At 38.3% G+C, this 18,753-nt stretch overlaps 2 non-coding genes across 2 annotated transcripts; both read right to left on the bottom strand.

Moving 5' to 3' along the window:
- Positions 1–4,401: 4,401 nt before the first annotated feature.
- Positions 4,402–4,473, bottom strand: trnaa-cgc (transfer RNA alanine (anticodon CGC)). Its single transcript has one exon. It is a non-coding gene; the product is annotated as a tRNA-Ala (tRNA).
- Positions 4,474–18,369: 13,896 nt separating this feature from the next.
- trnaa-cgc (transfer RNA alanine (anticodon CGC)) lies at positions 18,370–18,441 on the bottom strand. Its single transcript has one exon. It is a non-coding gene; the product is annotated as a tRNA-Ala (tRNA).
- Positions 18,442–18,753: the final 312 nt, after the last annotated feature.

The raw sequence follows: 18,753 nt of genomic DNA, 5'->3' as shown, positions 1-18,753 counted from the left end.
ATTAGGCTCCTCTTGAGGTGGCCGGCAAGAGTAGAGGCTAGAGTTAACCCGCGGTAATCCACGGCGCTACCGCTCGGCCCGCTGGCGGATTATGTCCTCGGGTCACAGTTTATCCTTTACGTAAACTATCCGCGGCACGCGGCGCTGAGCCCAGCGTCGCCGACACCTCCCGGCTCGATAACATCTGATCCCTCGACGACTTGACGAAAACCAGGACGTTGCGACTTCCTCCGGCGTGGCGGGCGTCCACTCCATCCATCTTCCCGCTCTTGCTGGGGATATCCATCAGAGGAAGGGCAGCTCTATCTCTGTAGCGTGCTGAGAAATGGTGATGTTGCCATCTGATACACCGGGTGGGCTGCGGACAATGTATGTGCCAAACCACACAGGAAGAGCATCTTTATCACTTAGATTCACTGTTTGGTTAGCGAATTGGACTCTGAGTTGTGGGATTGAGGGTTTATTCCTTGGGTGGAGACTGCATTTTCTTCTCGGGGTTGCGTGGCTTTTCTTTGGGTACTCCCACATCACCAAAACGTGCATGCAACGCTGGTTTAACAGTTTAAGCTTGAGCAGGAATGGTTATCCGTCTCCTTGTGACCTGCAATTGGCTGGCAAGCCATTCAGGGTGTGTCCATAGTTAGCTGGGATTGGCTCCAGCACCTCCTAGGAATTGATTGGCAACAGCATAAGAATCTTTAAAAATATTCATTTTTTTCCATTTTAAAAGTGGTGACATTACAAAAAAAATTGAAAAGACTCGTTTACATGTAAGTATTTTAACTTTTAAATTCGTAGTATGGCTCACAAGGAATAACATTGGAAAATATGAATTGTTTATGGCTCTCTTCGTCAAAACTGTCCCCAACCTCTGCTCTAGAGTGAATTAGTGTGGACACTCGATGCATAAACCAGTTCCCCATGTGATACTAAAGATGAGTTCACATAGATATTAAAAGGTCAACTGCTGAGCTTGTGTCAACTCTGTTGCTACCCAAAACAGCAACATCTAGCAACACTAAACAAATATTTTAAAGCACGGAAAAGGATTTGGCAAGGTTTTGCTGAGTAGAGAGGGTTTTATTCCTAGTTTTTTCACAACATACAGCAGATTTTTGACGTTTTTGCTCAACAACGTAGAAGCGACTGTGTTCTGTAGACAGGATTATAAAAATATATATATAAATATTCAGAGTCGTCACACCTCAGCAAATTTGCTTGAGAAATGTCATGCTTTTTGGAAGAGGAATGGAATGCCTCTGGCCGAGGTGTGGTCCGTCTGCAGGCCCGCCGTTCTCCTCTCGGGCTTCCATTTTAACGGCGTGTCGGCCAGGCCTGCACGGATCCGATTTCAGTCCCTCATTGCTGACAGCAGTTTTTATTTGAAGTGGACGTCCCGTGTTGGGTTTCAGTGCGCCGCCTTCAACATATGATCTCCATTATGAGCACAGGAGGAAGAACGCGTGTTCGCCGGGTGAATAAAAAGGAGGAGAAGAAAGAAGAGATGGAGTCAGGGAACCAGATGGGAAGTAGTGGAGAAGTGTGTCAGAGGTGGGCTTACATAAGTGGTGGGGTTGGAATCATGCATCAGTGTCGTACAATTTATTGATTGCTTAAAAAAGGGTCGATTAAGATCAACATCTTTTAAATATGCTGTCTTGGTCAATTTCGTTATCATTCAATTGTCTAACTTTTATCGATTCCTAAATACAACACATGCATTTGTTAATGACTTGGAAAAAAAGTTGAAAACAAACAAACTTAAGTTATTCAATGAATGAATTGACAACTTTTCTTATAGTCATGTGATCATTAAGAACATTAAGATTTGGCCAAATATTCTTTTTGAGCCTTTTAATAGGAAATATTCTCTTTTTTTACTTTATTTTTAAAATAAAACATTATATAGAGAACATTAACTCTTTTTTATATTTTACAATTTTGTTTTTTAAAAAGGAAAAACTGTAGAAATTCTAAATATAACAAATGGGGACAAGTGTTTGACTAAAAAACAAGCTGAAAAAAGAAATATATATTTTTTTGGTTGAAAAATATTGAATTTCTATTTCATTTTTTTTAAAAGCGCAAAACAGTAAATATTCTTCATTCAGCTAACGTTCATAAAACATAAAGTTAACACCCAATTGATTTTCGTGGACCACATTAAGTGAGTTGCTGGGCCGTATCTGGCCCCCCGAACGCCACTTTGTCACCATGTCCTAAAACATTAAAAATTGCAATTAATATTGAGCTTATCCCATTTTTTTATTTTTTGCATAGTGTAAATTTGAGTTTGCAGGATTACACAAACACATTCCAACTCGCCTACAAGGTATTTGTACGCTAAGGTAATAAAACAATTATTACAAAGAAGTATCATTTCCCTTTAATTTAATGACTCCAACTGTTGGTGCAATATTAATTTCAAGCAGCAATTTCCCCTGCAATTAAAGCCTCCTTGATATGGGGATGGAATATGGATATGAAGTTTGAAAGCGGGCTGATATGAGAATTATGAGGGATGACGGGGGGACCAGATGACCCCATTTGGACGCTGAAGGGCTGCCTGCCTGCGCTTGTAACAAAACAGTCCAGATAAAACGTCACGCTCAAACGAAAAGCATGAACAGGACAATAAGAGAAAGAGAAATGAAATTAGGCAAGAAAAACAATATTAGATGAAGGAGATTTGTCTTTTAATAACAAATCAGACAAAGGGGGGGGGGGTGGCGTGCTAGTAGATATGTCTTCCAAAATTGTGTGAAATACTTGTTTTTGGGCGGAAATATTTGTAGTGTCAGTTGTTCTTGAAATAAACTTACAAATGGCTGGGAGGCTAACCAAAACTAAACAAAAAAATTGGAAAGGGCTAAATCGTCTTTGTGACTTTTAAAAAGCCAAAATATATATAGTGATACGCACATTTATGAATGCTTGTACATAGGAAATATTTAGGTTACGATAAGCCTTAACGGGAAAACTTTTAGGTGAAGTAACGGCAAATATACGTCGGTATAACCTAAAGCTCCACTTTTTCATCTTTTTCTGAGACAATGGTTGATCAGCTATGCTCAGTTTTTTTGTGAGTGTGCTTAACATAGTTTAAAGTTGCAAAGTTTTGTGTTTACATTGAATTGAACACTTTTATTGTCATTATATGTCGGTATGTTTACTCAGCTACCACTCGCAATTCCACTCCATTGGAACATTTCTTTACAGTTCTTATTCCTTTCCATGTCTTAGTGAACAATTTTCTTATCTTTTTTTTTTTTTTGCTCCACATTTACATACATACATTTGCACACATATTTCATACAAAATTTGTAAATTTACGAAAAATCCTAGTTCCAAAACTCCTTCTGGAACCAATTCATCTCGTAAGCAGAGTTAGCATTGAATGACTGAGGCGATACCTTTTTTTAATTGTTCTTAGAGGAACATTTGCAAACTTATATGTGAGCACAGTGCTTCTTGAAGAAACTAGCTGCAAAGGGGCCCTGTTGTTTCAGGTAGCAATAAAGAGATACAGGCTGTCAGGAGCAAATGATTTATGCCGACATGTGTACGCCGGAGAGAAGCTTTTACTGACCGTTTTACATGAAAGAACTCTGCCAGCGACATGATGAATATGGCGGCCCAGGGAGCCGGCTTCAACTCGTAAACTGGATCTGTTGCGCTTCCTTGTGTCTTGTCAGGGTTTGCTGTTTGAGCGTATGGCATATTTCCACATTGGGGAAAACAAAAAGGACAACATACAAGTGACGAGTTGCTATTTTGTGTAGACATGAGGATTTTACTGGATATTCCAGTTGAGGGAATTCTCATTTATTGCTGTTAAACTCAGCAAATGAGTTAAAGGGCTTCACTAATGAAACACATATTGGCACCTATGCAGGTCTTGATTATTTTCGACAGGGCAACAGATATTAAGTGGAAAATACACAGGTTTTTTCTTTTAAGAATTCAAAGGAATCGATAAGATTTATTATGACTGACCTTCAGATGAAAGTTGATTGCTTAAAGATTCCAAATCATGAATTTATTAGAACTATGTTCATGGAGAATATTTTGTTTCATTCTTTTGTGCATGAATTAGGATTTAAAAAAATGTATACATTAATTTAGGATAGGGGGATTGAGTGATGTGTGGGTTGGCTACACAGTTCTAGGGTCGAGGGTTCGATGCCTGGTTGGTTCTCATTGTATGGAGTTTGCATGTTCTCTCTTGGGCTTGTATGGGTTTTCCGTGGGTACTCCGGTTTCCCCCCACATTCCAAAAACGTGCACCCCGTGCGATCTTTGTAAGGATAAGCGGCACCCATTAAGAAACCCACATAAATTTCACAAGCTTACCCCTGCTAGCCATGTTATCCTTAAAAGCAACTCACTAGTTGAAGCAAATGGAGATGCTGGGGATTGAACCCAGGACCTCATACATGCGAAGCATGCGCTCTACCACTGAGCTACATCCCCTTATACTGCCACCTCCAAGATGAATGCTTTTACAATGACTACAACGATATCACTTCATCTCAGGCTGCCAAATGAGCTAATTTCTTCATTATCACCCGCAAATATACCATTCATAGATGTAAAAGTGTCGCTGTCTATCACCTTTAAAAAGTGAGAAAAACAGAACAATGATTTTTTGCCTATACCGACCGACGACATACACAACATGGCATTGCACCTGGGCACAAAGTACACTTCTTTTCTTGATGTACTTGTGAACTAAAAAAACATATCTATCTTTGCATGGTACTGATGATATCTTGAAGAAAGAGCATCTTCTCCATAGAATAAATGCCGCAACATGGAGGCTTTGTCATCTGAGTCTGTATATACAGTCATGTAGCAGAAAGATGTATAGCCTCACTTTGTGTGTATGTGTGTGTGTGTGTATATGGGGGGGGGGGGAGTCATTGTGAGAAGAGCTGGCATCAGCGAGCGCTTTCCTGCAGTCATCACTAAAAATGGAGGCCTACCTCTCTCTACCTCTCTCTCTCTCACTCTCTCACTCTGTCTGTCTCTCCAAGCTTTGTTCACATACCGTCTCAGCCCAGTGCCTTGGAATGTGTGTGTGTATGTGTGTGTGCTAGAAAAAGAAGAAGAAGAAGGGGCGGTAGAGGATGAAGAGGCCCCGCAAAGGAGGAGCCAGACAAGCTGAAGGTAGTTAGGCGGCCTTTTCCCCCGCAGGAAAGCACACAAGAACCTCCAAGGGTATTTTATACCCCAAACATAAAAAATGGCCCTTTTTTACAGCTTTATTGGAGTCAACTGCAGACGCCACGCGGGATATACAAACACAAGGCGTAACCATTTTACCAGTTTACAGATTGTTCATGGGTTAGATAGTTTTTAGGAAGATAATTATCCTCTCATGGTCAATTGTTCAGTGGACCAAAATGCATGCTTATTTTTTTATTGTTGTTGCATTGACTTGTGAGGAAAAAATGAGGGTGCTGTAGAATGGCAGGGAGAGCAAGTTCCTTCACAACAAGCTGTAATGAACAAAGACGAATGATCACAGGCATGCACGGTAATATCTGGTTTATTGCGGTTAATAGGTTGCAAGACCTGCCGGAATAGGTATAAATAACTTGGATGTTGGAACACAGTTTTTATGGTGTCTATTTAATATTTGGACTTTTAAAACCCTCTATGTGCTTTTATTTAATTCAACCATTCCAGTACTGTTCAGTATTACGCCACGAATGAGATCAATTTTAATAGCAATAATTCATTCATTTCCCGAACTGCTTAGCCCAGGCATGAGCAAACTACGGCCCGCGGGCCACATATGGCCCTTTAGGCTTTTTAATCCGGCCCGTCGACATTGTCCAATTTAATGTAATAGTTCTTAATACATTCCTTTTTACTTTACTTTGTACTTTATACTTTTAACTTTAATGATGAGTGATGAGTATGCTAATACTATAGTCATTTTTTTCTGTTTATTTTGCATATGTACTGTTAACGGATGCACTTTTTTATATGTATCGTATCTTGTGCTGACCACGGGCCTAAAAGTTAACCCACCCCTGGCTTACCCACCCCTGAATAGTTGGGGCGGGGGGTGCTGGAGCCTATCCCAGCCAATGAAGAGCCCCAGCTACGGGACACAGTTCATCAGTTGTCGTCAGATTGCAGGGCACAAAGAGAAGGACAACGCTCACACTAATACTTAAAGGCAATTTAGAGTGCTCAACCTTTTTGGGAAGTAGGAGGAAACCGGAGTACCCGAAGAAAACCCACGCATGCCCTTATGATCGAACCCTCGACCCCAGTCCTGTGAGGCCAAACCGCTATGTTAGCTCAAGAGAAAAATTTGATAGCACAAACTTGTTTCGTCTTTTAACTGTAGCCTTTTTCCACTCAGAAATTCCACAGAACTAGCGAGGCATCCTTTCCAAAAAAATGTCCTCGCCCCTGTAAAATGATGACTCACGATCCCCAGGATGAATAAAAACAAGCACATAGAAACACCAAGTATCAAGTTCATTAATGAATTGCAGCCCTTAATGGAGAAACGACACAGGCCAGGCAGATGTAATGACAATGTGGTGAGGGACTGTGAAAACACATGCCACGAGAACATCTACAGTTTCTTCACATGTGCCGTGATGGCGGGCGTAATGGCGTGTTGTGCAAAGACGCACCACCACTGCCACCAGCCTGCATTATCACCCTCAAGACTGTGTGATGAAAGGTCGTGATAGTGTTCGGTCGGCCAGGTGGAAAATTCTTGACATAAAAGGAAAAACTACATTTATTAGTTTAAGTTAGTCATTGAAGTAAAACAGCCAGGTGAATGATTATACAGCATGCATGGAATTTTCGGGATTTTTGTAAAAGCAAGAAGCATTCACCAAAATATAAGCATCACGGATTTCGTCACTGAAAATCATTCATTCATTTTTCCGTACAGCCGATTCTCATGAGGGTGCTGGAGCCCCTCGTAAGCCAACTTTTTGCAGTAGGTGGGCGACACCCTGAATCGATGGCCAGCCAATTGCACGAGGAGACAACTATTCGTACCTAGGGGCAATTTAGGGTGCTCGGACGTTTGGTCGCCGATCTTTTGGTCGCCGGTCAATTGGTGACAGAGAGTTTACTGTTAAAACCAGCTCTCAAAATTATATTCATGAGAGAGAGTTTAATATCTAAGTACTGTTAAAAAACAGTAGATATTTAGATATTAAACTCATGAATATAATTTTGAATGCTGGTTTCAGCAGTACTTAGATATTAAACAGTACTTGGATATTAAACAGTACTTGAATATTAAACAGTACTTGGATATTAAACAGTACTTGGATATTAAACAGTACTTGGATATTAAACAGTACTTGGATATTAAACAGTACTTGGATATTAAACAGTACTTGGATATTAAACAGTACTTGGATATTAAACAGTACTTGGATATTAAACAGTACTTGGATAGTAAACAGTACTTAGATATTAAACTCTCTCTCTCTTAGATATTAAACTCTCTTATGAATATAATTTTGAGGGCTGGTTTCAAATGTAAACTCGGTCACCATTTGACTGGCAACTAAAAGACCGGCGACCAAAAGACCAGCGACCAAACATCCAGTCACGCAATTTAAAGTGTTCAACCAGCCTATTTGCTGGTTTTTGGGATGTGGGAGTACTCGGAGAAAACCCATGCAATCTGTATCAATGTCCCTGGGTTTATTGCAAGCTCACAGTAGATCCGGATCTTGCGAAATGATTAGTTAGCCCGTTGTAGTTGTCAGTGGTTCACATACTAGTCTTTCAGTTGAAAAGTATGAGCACAATACGGGAGTGTGTCTGCGAGTGGATCTGCAGCCACCACCCTTCTAATTCCAGCCTACATCTCGCCGCCCCAAAACAGCGCCATAAACACGCCACATTAGGTCACCGTTGGTTTCGTAACCACTCGGTGACCTCTTTACTCCCGTTCTTTTTTTTTTAGTGTTTTTTTTTTTTTTTTGCTTCCATCTTCCTATCTTGCCCTCGTTTCCCCCTTTTTGCACACAGCAATCTGTCTCCTGCTTGGGTTTTGCTCTTGTCCAATCACACCCATCCCTCTGTCCTCCTTTTTTTATGCGTTCTATCTTCACACTTGGCTTTATAAGGTCCCCCTTGTACCTTTTGAATTTTACAAGTGGACCCTTAGTATTTCTTTTTTGTCACTCTATACTCACATTGAATTGATAGTTAGCTTTCTCAGTTATTATGACATTTCAAAAAACAACAACAACAACATGTGTACATAACAAATGGCAGAAAAAAATTCTAAATATTGCCCTAAATGTCCAGGACATATTGGAAGCATGTGTGTTATAACAGTAAATATGAAGTATACTGTTACTTAAAAGTACTTAAGAATTTTAGTTATTATTCAACCTGAAATTTGACTATTTATTGTACAGTTAAAACATTGTCACAGGATTGTATTTTAGATTAAGGCAATGTCCGCTCATTATTTTAAAGAACATTTTTAATCAATTAAAATGCATTTATTAGGTAATTTTTTTTTCATTGATTTATTTTTGCCCCTCCAAATTTGTTATTGTGATTGAAAAAAATACATTTAGATTGATTTCATTATTTAAAATGTATTTATTAGGTTAATTTTTCATTGATTTATTTTTTCCCTCTCAATATTTGTTATTTTCATTCAAAAATACATTTAGATTGATTTCATTATTTAAGAAAAAATATGTTTATTTCAAAAAAAGTTTCTTAGCAATGCAAATACATTCAAGTGAACAAACTGCCTTGTTTTAAAAGGAGACAGGCAGAACATGCATTTGATACACAAGGCCCCTCCCTCCCCTGCCTTTCTCTTATATAATCATATTTTCACGGAGCTGGTGAACATGTCAAGTCGAATAAAATATATTTTTTTACAAATAAAATGATGTCATGCCAACACCACCGAGAATTGTAAACCCAAAATGTTGTGTTTGTGCGGTAGCAGTAATAGTAAGGATGAACGGTGTTCGTTCATGTTGTTATAAATCTGCATCAAGCCCGGTGATGTTCGAGGTCATTGGCTCCCATTGGTTCCCATTGACGGCCATTGACGTGCCAGCATTTTTTTTACTGGGTAGCCATTCGTAGTCCTGCACAATCAATTGAATATTTCTTGTAATTTTTTTGTAATTTTTCTTTTAAGATCTACAAAAATAACTTTGATTATTTGTAGTAGGCGGGAATTATCTGTAATTGGTTATAATTTATTTGAAATATGGCATTTTTTTTAAAAACGCCTTCTTTTTTTAAACACAAACTCCCAGACAAATACAATAACACACATGAAAATTTGAAATCTACAGAAAATCTGCACTTGGAGTTGACAAAAACATAACACATTAAAAGGAGTTGAATCTGAAGTGACCAGACAGATGGAGATAAAACCCCAGCAATAACATATTTGTGCTTAAGCTTGGATAAGGCAGGACAACTAATCTGAATCTATGCCAAAGGGCATCGTGCAAAGTATCAGAATATAAAATGATTATTATCATAAAAAAAACCTCTGTAATGTCTGTCTGTTTCCTTTTGTATGCGTACTTATGCAGAGATTGCATATTGATGTACTGTATGCCTACGTAACAGTATTGCATGCACCCACAGTGTACAGTACAGAAGTATTTTTTTGTTTTTTTATTTTTGGGTTCTACATTTTGCTTTTTTGCACCTTTTTTTGTGTGATCTGCCGTAAAATTAATTGATAACAATCTTCCAGAGGTGAAAACAAGCAGGCGTCCTCGTACTCTAATGTTTGGTAATGTGTTGTGGTAATTAAATTAGTCGCCAAGGAACGTGATGAATCAAATCAATTAGATTTCACTATGAAATATAAATCATGTTTTCCCTGGCCTCATTAGTAGCCATGAGTGTGCAGGTCGTGTGTGTTTTTAAGTACAACAGGAAAAACAGTATAGAACAAACTGATTCCGATTGTAGTATTTAACCAGTGTTTCAAAAGTATACTTGCTCCTTTTTTGAAATCTCAGTTTTTTGTCTTTTAGGACAAAAAATGTATCTTTTTTCAATTGTTTTATGTTAGCTAGAACTCGTGTACACATGTGGAGTGGGTGGAGACTGAAAATCTGGTAAACCTACACGTTGTTTACACACTGACATCGTGGAGACCTCTTGCTGTGAGGACGCCCATAAATCAGCTTTTAAAAGAAAGCAGTGCAATGTGAAGTTTTTAGGATTGGAACATTTGTCAAGTGCGCGTGCTCGCATAATGCTCATAAATCAGATAGATCAGTCCACAATCGTAGGATGCTCTGTTTACAAATATTACACAATGCTAAGTTACGATCATCACTTTCTATAGAGATAGGCCCATATATTTATTTTCCTATTGCTTTTATTTACGGCATCCGAAAAGCAAAATGGTACTAAAATACACGTAACTAGTGGATTGGATCCGATCTTAGGACCAAATCCGATACCTCAAAAAATAGTCGTGTATGGCGCTGATTCCGATACTTAGTACCGAATTGTGACATCATTAGACTTGGGTCATATTTTATTTGTACTGTTTATTACATCACCTCTTTTTTTTGTAGACTTTAGGCCTGTGTGCGTGTATGAGACCAACTTCTTTGTGTACAAATTGATGGAAATGTAGGAAAAGATGAAGAAAATATCTCACGGCAGGCGACAAATTTGACAAAATGTTGAGGAATCGGCCATGATGCTAGCTAGTGATTCGTACAATAAATACACTGTTGAAGTTGAGTAGTAATAGTAGTAGTAGTTGAGTTATATCCTGTTTTTATACATGTAATCAAAAAGATAAGAGTTTTTTCCCTTTAAATAACTATTATTGATGGATATGTAGTTGAATACAAAGGATCGAATGCTGATTTTTCGAGAACTGTAAGCAAAAGTAATTCCGATTTTCCACGTAAAGTTTTTCGGATTAACACATTTGCTTTATATCCACGTGCAGAAGAAGTGTAGTAGTAATAGTAGTAGAAATTGAGTTGTATATCCCATTTTTATGCATGTAATCAAAGACATAAGAGTTTTTTTCCCTTTTCCTAAGTATTATTGATGAATATGTAGTCGAATACAAAGGATCGAATGCTTATTTTTCGAGAACTGTGAGCAAAAGTAATTCTCATTTTCCACGTAAAGTTTTTCGGATTTGCACATTTCCTTTTATATCCACGTGCACATTTTTAGGACTACAAACCAGGAAATCCCCCTGAAATGTGTGTGTAGTGGTGTGTTTCCTGAATATACACACTTCATGGGGAGACGAAACCTTCTTACACACTCACATCATGACGCCCTCCTACTGTGAAAGCGCCATAAATCAGATACACCGCATGAAAAGAATCCGGGAGCTATTCTGATTGTATATGTACGTATGTCTTTAGTAGTGGTAGATTTAGCCACGTTTTCCTGTGTGTGTCGAGTCTGTGTGTACGTGAGTAGAGGGATAAGCGTTCACAGGCGGCAATTATGTATAATTTTCCAACAGCAGTCCAATTAAAGCTGGCCAAAACAAAACAAAGAGGGCAAATTTAACACCATCCCATGTTTCGATTGAATGAGAGAAACAAGGAGACGAGTGTATATTTCCGTGCATATTTGTCGGCAAGATAATTCCAATAAGTCACATTTGTCATGTGCTTGAGTGACTTTGGTTTTCCCCTCATTCTTTGGGCCAATCTGCTTCTCGTGGCCTGGTGTTGTTGCTTTATTTTTCATATCACGCGCCATGGGTTGTTTTCTTTTTTCCATTTTTTCTTTATCTCAAAGTGGAAGAGAGATTGCCTGTTATACTTAACAGAAGCTAGTCATGATTGCAAAGCGCTCCGGAAATTGACTGGCAATAAAGGCAATTGTCCTAAATAGATCAAATGAATTGGACGTCTATCACCATCATTGGCAGCAAGCACTATTTAAATCGGGCTTGGAAAATCGATAGATACGCTCACATGATAGATACAAAGCTACCAAGTAGCAAGGAAATAAGTAAGAATTCAGAGTTAGTGTCCACAAGAACCACAACAACAACCTGATAATCAAATGAAATTCAAAAATGACTAAAATATGATCAAAACAAAGGTAATACAAGTAAATAAATCAAAACACAATTCCAGTAATCCCTCGTTTATCGTAGTTAATAAGTTCCAAGACATCCGGTAAGTGACTGTGGAAATTTTGACAATGTGCCACCCTGTCTTCATCGTTTAGACCAAGGGTAGGGAACTTATGGCTCGGGAGCCACATGTGGCTCTTTCCAAGGGTGCATATGGCTCTTCACTAACCTGCGAGGTAAAATATGGAAATTGTGACACTACTTCTGCCACCTCTTCGACGTAATTTGTTTTTTTATTACTCTTCTGAGTGTATGATATCTCTGATACTAATTTATTAGCGACAGCATAACATTGTTGTCAAAAGAAGAGACTTTTTGTACTTTAAAAGTGGTGAAATCACAAAAAATCACACTTTTCCTATCACATTCATTACAAAAAACGCAATAGAAATTGTGCGAATTCTCATGTTCTACAAGGCCCATCACAGTCCAAATCCATTGGACGTCTATTCCCGTCAAAGGGGGGCAATTAATTAATTGAAAGGGTTAAACAGCGTCCTTACTGTCAGCCCTCGGCGCCGTAATCCCATCAAAAGGAAACAGTATAACAACCTCGGCCTAATCCGTCATTAGCCCGACTCCTCCCCCGCCATCACATCCACACCCCCAGCCGCCGAAGTGCCTGTAATTAGCTCAGCGCTAACGAGTTGCCGGGGGTAGCGACAGACCGTGTTGAAGTTCAAAACCTGCCTGATGGAGAAAAAGCTTGCTCACCGCTTCCTGTTGCTAATTATACTTCAATTGAACTCTTCACAGGTTGTAGCCTGGTTTGCCCTCTTTAACTCATACAAAGATGCGATTTAAAGGAATATAAGTCCCACTCAGCTGAGCAAAAATGGTGTTTACCATTGTTATGTTTAAGTACAATAGAAGCAGAAGACAGTTATTAAATAAAACGGGCTAAGGATTTTTTTTTCACAAGTCCCGACTTGTTCCCACACCTTTTTGAACATGGAAACTAGTTCTGTTTCATTGTCTATTATTCATTTGTTTTTTAAATGTTTGCTACCAAGCCAAAAAGAAAGAATATTTAGTATAAAATGGAAAAGTTTAATGCCAAGATTTAGTGAAAGGAATGATGTTATAGCAGGGGGTGGGCAAACTTTTGGGCCCTGGGGCCACATTGACTTTAAAATTTTGACAGACGGGCCGGGTCAGCACAAGATACGATACAAATAAAAAAGTGCATCCGTTAACAGTACATATGAAACATAAGCACAAAAAAGGACTAAAGTATTAACATACTCAACACTCATCATTAAAGTAAAAATTATAAAGTACAATGCTCCTTCATTCATTTTCCATACCGCTTATCCTCACCAGGGTCGCGGGGGGTGCACCAGGTAGCAACGTGGAAGTTAGATTGATTGTGTATTTCTTTCACCAATTTGGATCATGTCAAGAATGTTGGACTCTATCAGCAATATTTCTCATATGCACTTTTCTAAAATCCCAAGTGAGTAAATCATCCTTGTCATGCTGCTCACCCTCCTTCTTTCCTCCATCTTTTGTGGCTTGCTCCAGCCTCCATCCCCCCACTGGCCCTGCAGTGAATCCAAATGCGCCTCCACGCATTAACAATGCATCATATTCTTGTCTTGTGCACACTTGTGTCGTGGCTTTAATTCATAACTGGCAAGGCATTTTGCCAATGAGCCCACATTCTTGAAAGATTCGAGCATGTATTCTACCTCACAAGCTTCTATAGTAAGTATAGAGCAATGCAAGATAGCCTTGAACGCTTAAAAATATCACATTCTACTACCTCTACTTATGAATGCCTCTAAATACAAACTATTCAGGTTCCAAAACACTATGATATGCAAATGACCGTTCCAAGATCCTAGATACGAAATCCCTCAAAACATAAATACATTTCCCGTGCCCATTATTTTATTTTGAATTTGCCTGCATCCAGCAACTCTTTTGTCATCATGTAGTACTTTATTTAAAATTATTCATCATCAATCATTCCTCACTTTTGTATGTTTATCACATCTTTCATGCAAAATTGGGACACGGTGACCATTTTTTAGTTGGTCGTTTTTTTTTTAGGACCTAGAAAAACATGAGAGAATTTACATATAAAGTACTACTCTACTTACAAAAAAATCTGAAAGGTTCCAGAACAGGGGTAGGCAAACTTTTTGGCCCGGGGGCCATATTGACTTTAAAAATTTGACAGACGGGCCGGGTCAGCACAAAATACGATACATATAAAAATCTGTGCATCCGTTAACAGTACAAATAAAACATAAACAGAAAGAAAGACTAAAGTACTAACCAGTGGCCCGTGATTATTATTATTCGTTTTATTTAAACTAAGTTTACCAAGTTACTGACCTTTTGAAATCATATTTATAGATGACTCATTTAACTTATTGATTACAATCGATTTGGACTCCCACCTTTTCCAGCTCAATGTTTTGGACGTCGAGGGCTGTCAAGGGCGCCACTCGACCAGCGGGCCGCCATAAACATGGAACAATGAGACTTTTTTCCCCCCCTATTTGAGCTAGTGTTTGCTGGTTTGTTTGTATGTGCGCCTTGTTTGCACGCAGCTCAGCGAATAGAAGGCGCATCGACAGCGCGCACTTAGGTAAAATTGATGGCGTTGCTGGTGTGCAAAGCATCTATCATTTCTGCCTATGATTAATAGTTGTCCTGGGGATGCTGCTCAGCAATGGAGAGGATGAGAGGATTGGTGGAGGTGGTGTCGGGGGAGGAAGAGGAGGTGGGAAAAAAACAGCACAGAGGAGAATGAGACTAGGAGAAAGACACAGAAGATGAGTTCTGATGTCGCAGTTGTGGGAAAAATGCATGCAAATTTACCTGAGCAATACTTAATATTGATATTTGACATAATTATTCGTGTTGCTAAATAAGGTAGCTTGTGGTCTCATTAGAATGCAGTGCAGTTTTGCAATACTATAATAGTGAACATGCTGTTAAATGAGTAGCACATTTTTGTAAAGGTAAAGATTAGCAAAATTAATAGAATAGAACAACATAAGCATAAATCACCAGTAGGAATTATATTAGTAATAATATTCAGCCAGGTTTTAAGTTGAGGTGTATTAGAAGATGGTTAATACAGTACATACACAGACATGTTTAATATTATTATTATTGAATCAAGATTTGACATTTAGCCTTTTCACTATTAAAGGACAGCAATAATAGTTGATTATAGTGGCAATTCATGATTTTACAGGTGCATCATGAAAATTATAACATATTTCAAAAATTAAATAGAATGGCACTGATGAGTACACAATAATAATACAAAAAAATCCTAAAATGAATAAAAATACAAAAAATCACGACCATGTCAAAACTGATTCATATACATTTACTATATAACAAATAGCAATACATTCAACTACCAGTATACTCATACAACAACCATTAATATTACTGAAACAAATAATAACATAACCTCATAAACACAAATACTTGTGAATAAACACAAACAAAAATAGTCAAGTGCATGAAATGCCTTTTTTTAATTATTGAACATGCCCTCTTTCTTATGTACAACAAATTAAGACCTATTTTATTCATAGTTTATCAGTAGCAAAACTGCAGCTTTTTTCTTAATTGAATGACTACATAATTTAAAATTTAAGTCACATTTACACTCTTCATTGCACCAAGCCATTGAGTGAAGTCAACACCAGAATAAAAAAAATTAAAAAAAACAACAACACACATTTCTGTTTATTTGCTTCAGACACGCATGACCAATTTCTTCCTTTGGCACTAAAAAGGACCTTAAAAAGTCCACCTTCTTGTCACACGTCTCATCTGCCTGCATCAATCGTATAAAAAAAAAGAGCACATCGTTAGCAAAATGACTCATGCCATTTTCAAATTGCATTTGGGGCCGCTCACATCAGGTGTGTGTCCATCTCCAAATTAACCATGCGTGCACGTGTGTGTGCCATCTGCTGCGGTGTCGAGACGGTTAACGGCAAACAAAGGATACGATGCAAATCATGTAAATAGCCTTCTTCTTGGCTGTCTCCATGACACAAGTCACTGTTATCTCCATGTGTGTGTGTGTGTGTGTGTGTGTGAATGTGTATGCTAATGAGGAGCCACACATGGATATGTAGGTCACGCCTGTCTATTTTCCGCAAGGTTTACGCCCCTTCCTCACATGCACGCACACACGCGCACGTGTGGCGGCGACACACGCGCAAAAATGCACAAGGGTTGAGATATATGGTCAAAAATCCCTCGTCACTTTTTCGAGCACCTGTTTCTTGTTTGAGACTCTTGTGTGGAGTTTGAGGAGAGGGGGAGGAATGAATACATACATTCTTTACACACATGTACATACTAGTATTCTTCTTTTATTTTATTTAATCCTAGATTGTTTTGAACTAGGGTTTATGTGGTAATTTTAGCTTCCTACTTATATTTGTGCACATGCACAAATAGAATGTTTTTGCATGCATGTTAAGCATTGTAGTAGATGAGTGAATCATTTTCTAATGTTTTTTGTAGTTTTTTGCGTGTTTCGGACATTTTTTATATAAAATTGGGATCTGCTGATCATTTTTGTAATGTTTTTTTTAGGACTGTGGGACGAAACAGAGAATTTACATATAAAGTACTTTTCTACTTACGAAAAATCCAAGTTATGAAACGAATAATTTTGTAAGTTGAGGTACTACTTGTGTCTTGGGATATGTTGTCTAATGGCACTAAATAAACGTAGGGAGTTTGTAATCCGCACTTTTGAGGACTGTTGACAGCAATGCTTTATTTGAAATAGATGATTTTTTTACAGCACTTGAAAAACACAGCTTAGATAAACGGCGTCTCCATTATCATTAAACTCAGAAGGTTAATAATGACACTGTATTTGAGATCTACCTGTCAGTAGTTCTGCCTGATGTAGTATTGGCCATCTCTGATCCAGTTATCATCCTTCCATCCATTCATGCTAACAAGGAAAGATGAAGTTTGAGATAAATGTTTTGAGGTTTACCACACACACACATGCAACTAAATATGCTCATTAGCCAGGACGTCGATTATACTACGATAAACTCACACACACATCCCAAAGAATAAAACGATGAGGCAACTCTTTGCTGCTTAAAACAAATGTGATTACCCAAAGCATCCATTAGAATGGAGTGACATTAAAATGAGGAAATACAGTAAGCGACTGCCATCTTATTCGCTTGACGAGACAGGCAACACTTTATTTATAATCCCACTGCAGACTATTTTAGGAGCCTCAAAGAGGCGGCAAACCTCATGCAAATGGTTTTTGGTTCTGGCTCTCACGGCATCATGCTTACACGGCGGCATTCATTCGGCGGAGGTGTGACGAGCGGGTACCGATGGGCGCCCAAAAGCCCGCCCGCCCTTAGAGCGCTATTATTCATGCGGCTGAGCGACCGCCCTACCCGCCCGCCTCGGTGAGACAATCACTAACAGATGCACACCTCCAGCTATCATGTCAGCTTTTGTCCCCGCGCTGACCCCTGTCCATGCATCACGCGTGACGGGCAAATCAAAGCCAAATATGGTAGAGAGTCGTGCCAGTGTATTCAGTTTAGTTATGATTTTCAAGAGTTATTTAGAATCTTTGCAGGAAATGTGCTCACTACAGTGAGCATCGATTTGAAAGTTAGCATTAGCTCGACTCATTTACTGAAGGTTCAGGTCATAGAGTATGTGCTGTGGTAGTTAGGGAATGAAGGAAATTGGTTTTGAAAGGAAGTGAAGCTATGTGATGTCCCGAGAGAGATTTAAGAAAAATAAGTAAATGATAATAAAACTCCCAGACCAAAATACACATAGCCACAATTATTTAAAGATAGTATTTTTCTGTTGATTTATTACAATTTCTTGTCAAATTTTAAAGTTGCATTTTTTTAAATGTACTTAAATATTTATGAGTTGTGTCATTTTAATTGTAGTTTTTTTTAAATTTATTTTTATTTTAAAAAAAATTCCTAAATTGAATACTTCACTCATTCTAATCAAAGTTTCATATCTTTTGTATGGGTAACACTAATTGGATATCCAATGATGGCCACAATTAGGATGTTTTTAGAACATGAATACAAAAGTATTGTATTTTTTTTCAGATAATTTGTATGGGAAAGGGGTAATCATTGTTTATTGATATCCTTAACGTGATAGAAGTCAGATCAGCAAACAATAATCGAAAACAATAACTATTTTTGTCACATCATACCATTAGCTGCCATAAATGGAGATGCTGGGGATTGAACCCAGGACCTCATACATGCGAAGCATGCGCTCTACCACTGAGCTACATCCCCTTTACTTACAATTTTTTCCACAGAATTGAGGCACACCATAATATATCCATCAAATTAGCTCATTTCTTTATTCACAAATTCTCTTTTCAAACATGCAAAAAATGACTTTTCTTGGGCAAATGGATTTAACTATACATTGCAAGTACAAATCAGTTTCTTCTGGAACTAAAACCCTCTTCTGTTAAGATTGAAAAATTGGAATCAAACCGCTAGGAAGTCTGTAGTGTACATTTAACCATCATCCCTTTGACTTAAACAATCATCGTAGCAGTTTCTCTCCTCTCAGAGCATCGTAAAGTAGACTGGCTATCC

This window comes from Stigmatopora nigra, chromosome 5 (assembly GCF_051989575.1).
Source record: "Stigmatopora nigra isolate UIUO_SnigA chromosome 5, RoL_Snig_1.1, whole genome shotgun sequence".
In the NCBI taxonomy this organism is placed as follows: domain Eukaryota; kingdom Metazoa; phylum Chordata; class Actinopteri; order Syngnathiformes; family Syngnathidae; genus Stigmatopora; species Stigmatopora nigra.
Note: the sequence above shows the minus strand (reverse complement) of the source record. Positions and strands in the feature narration are given on the sequence as shown.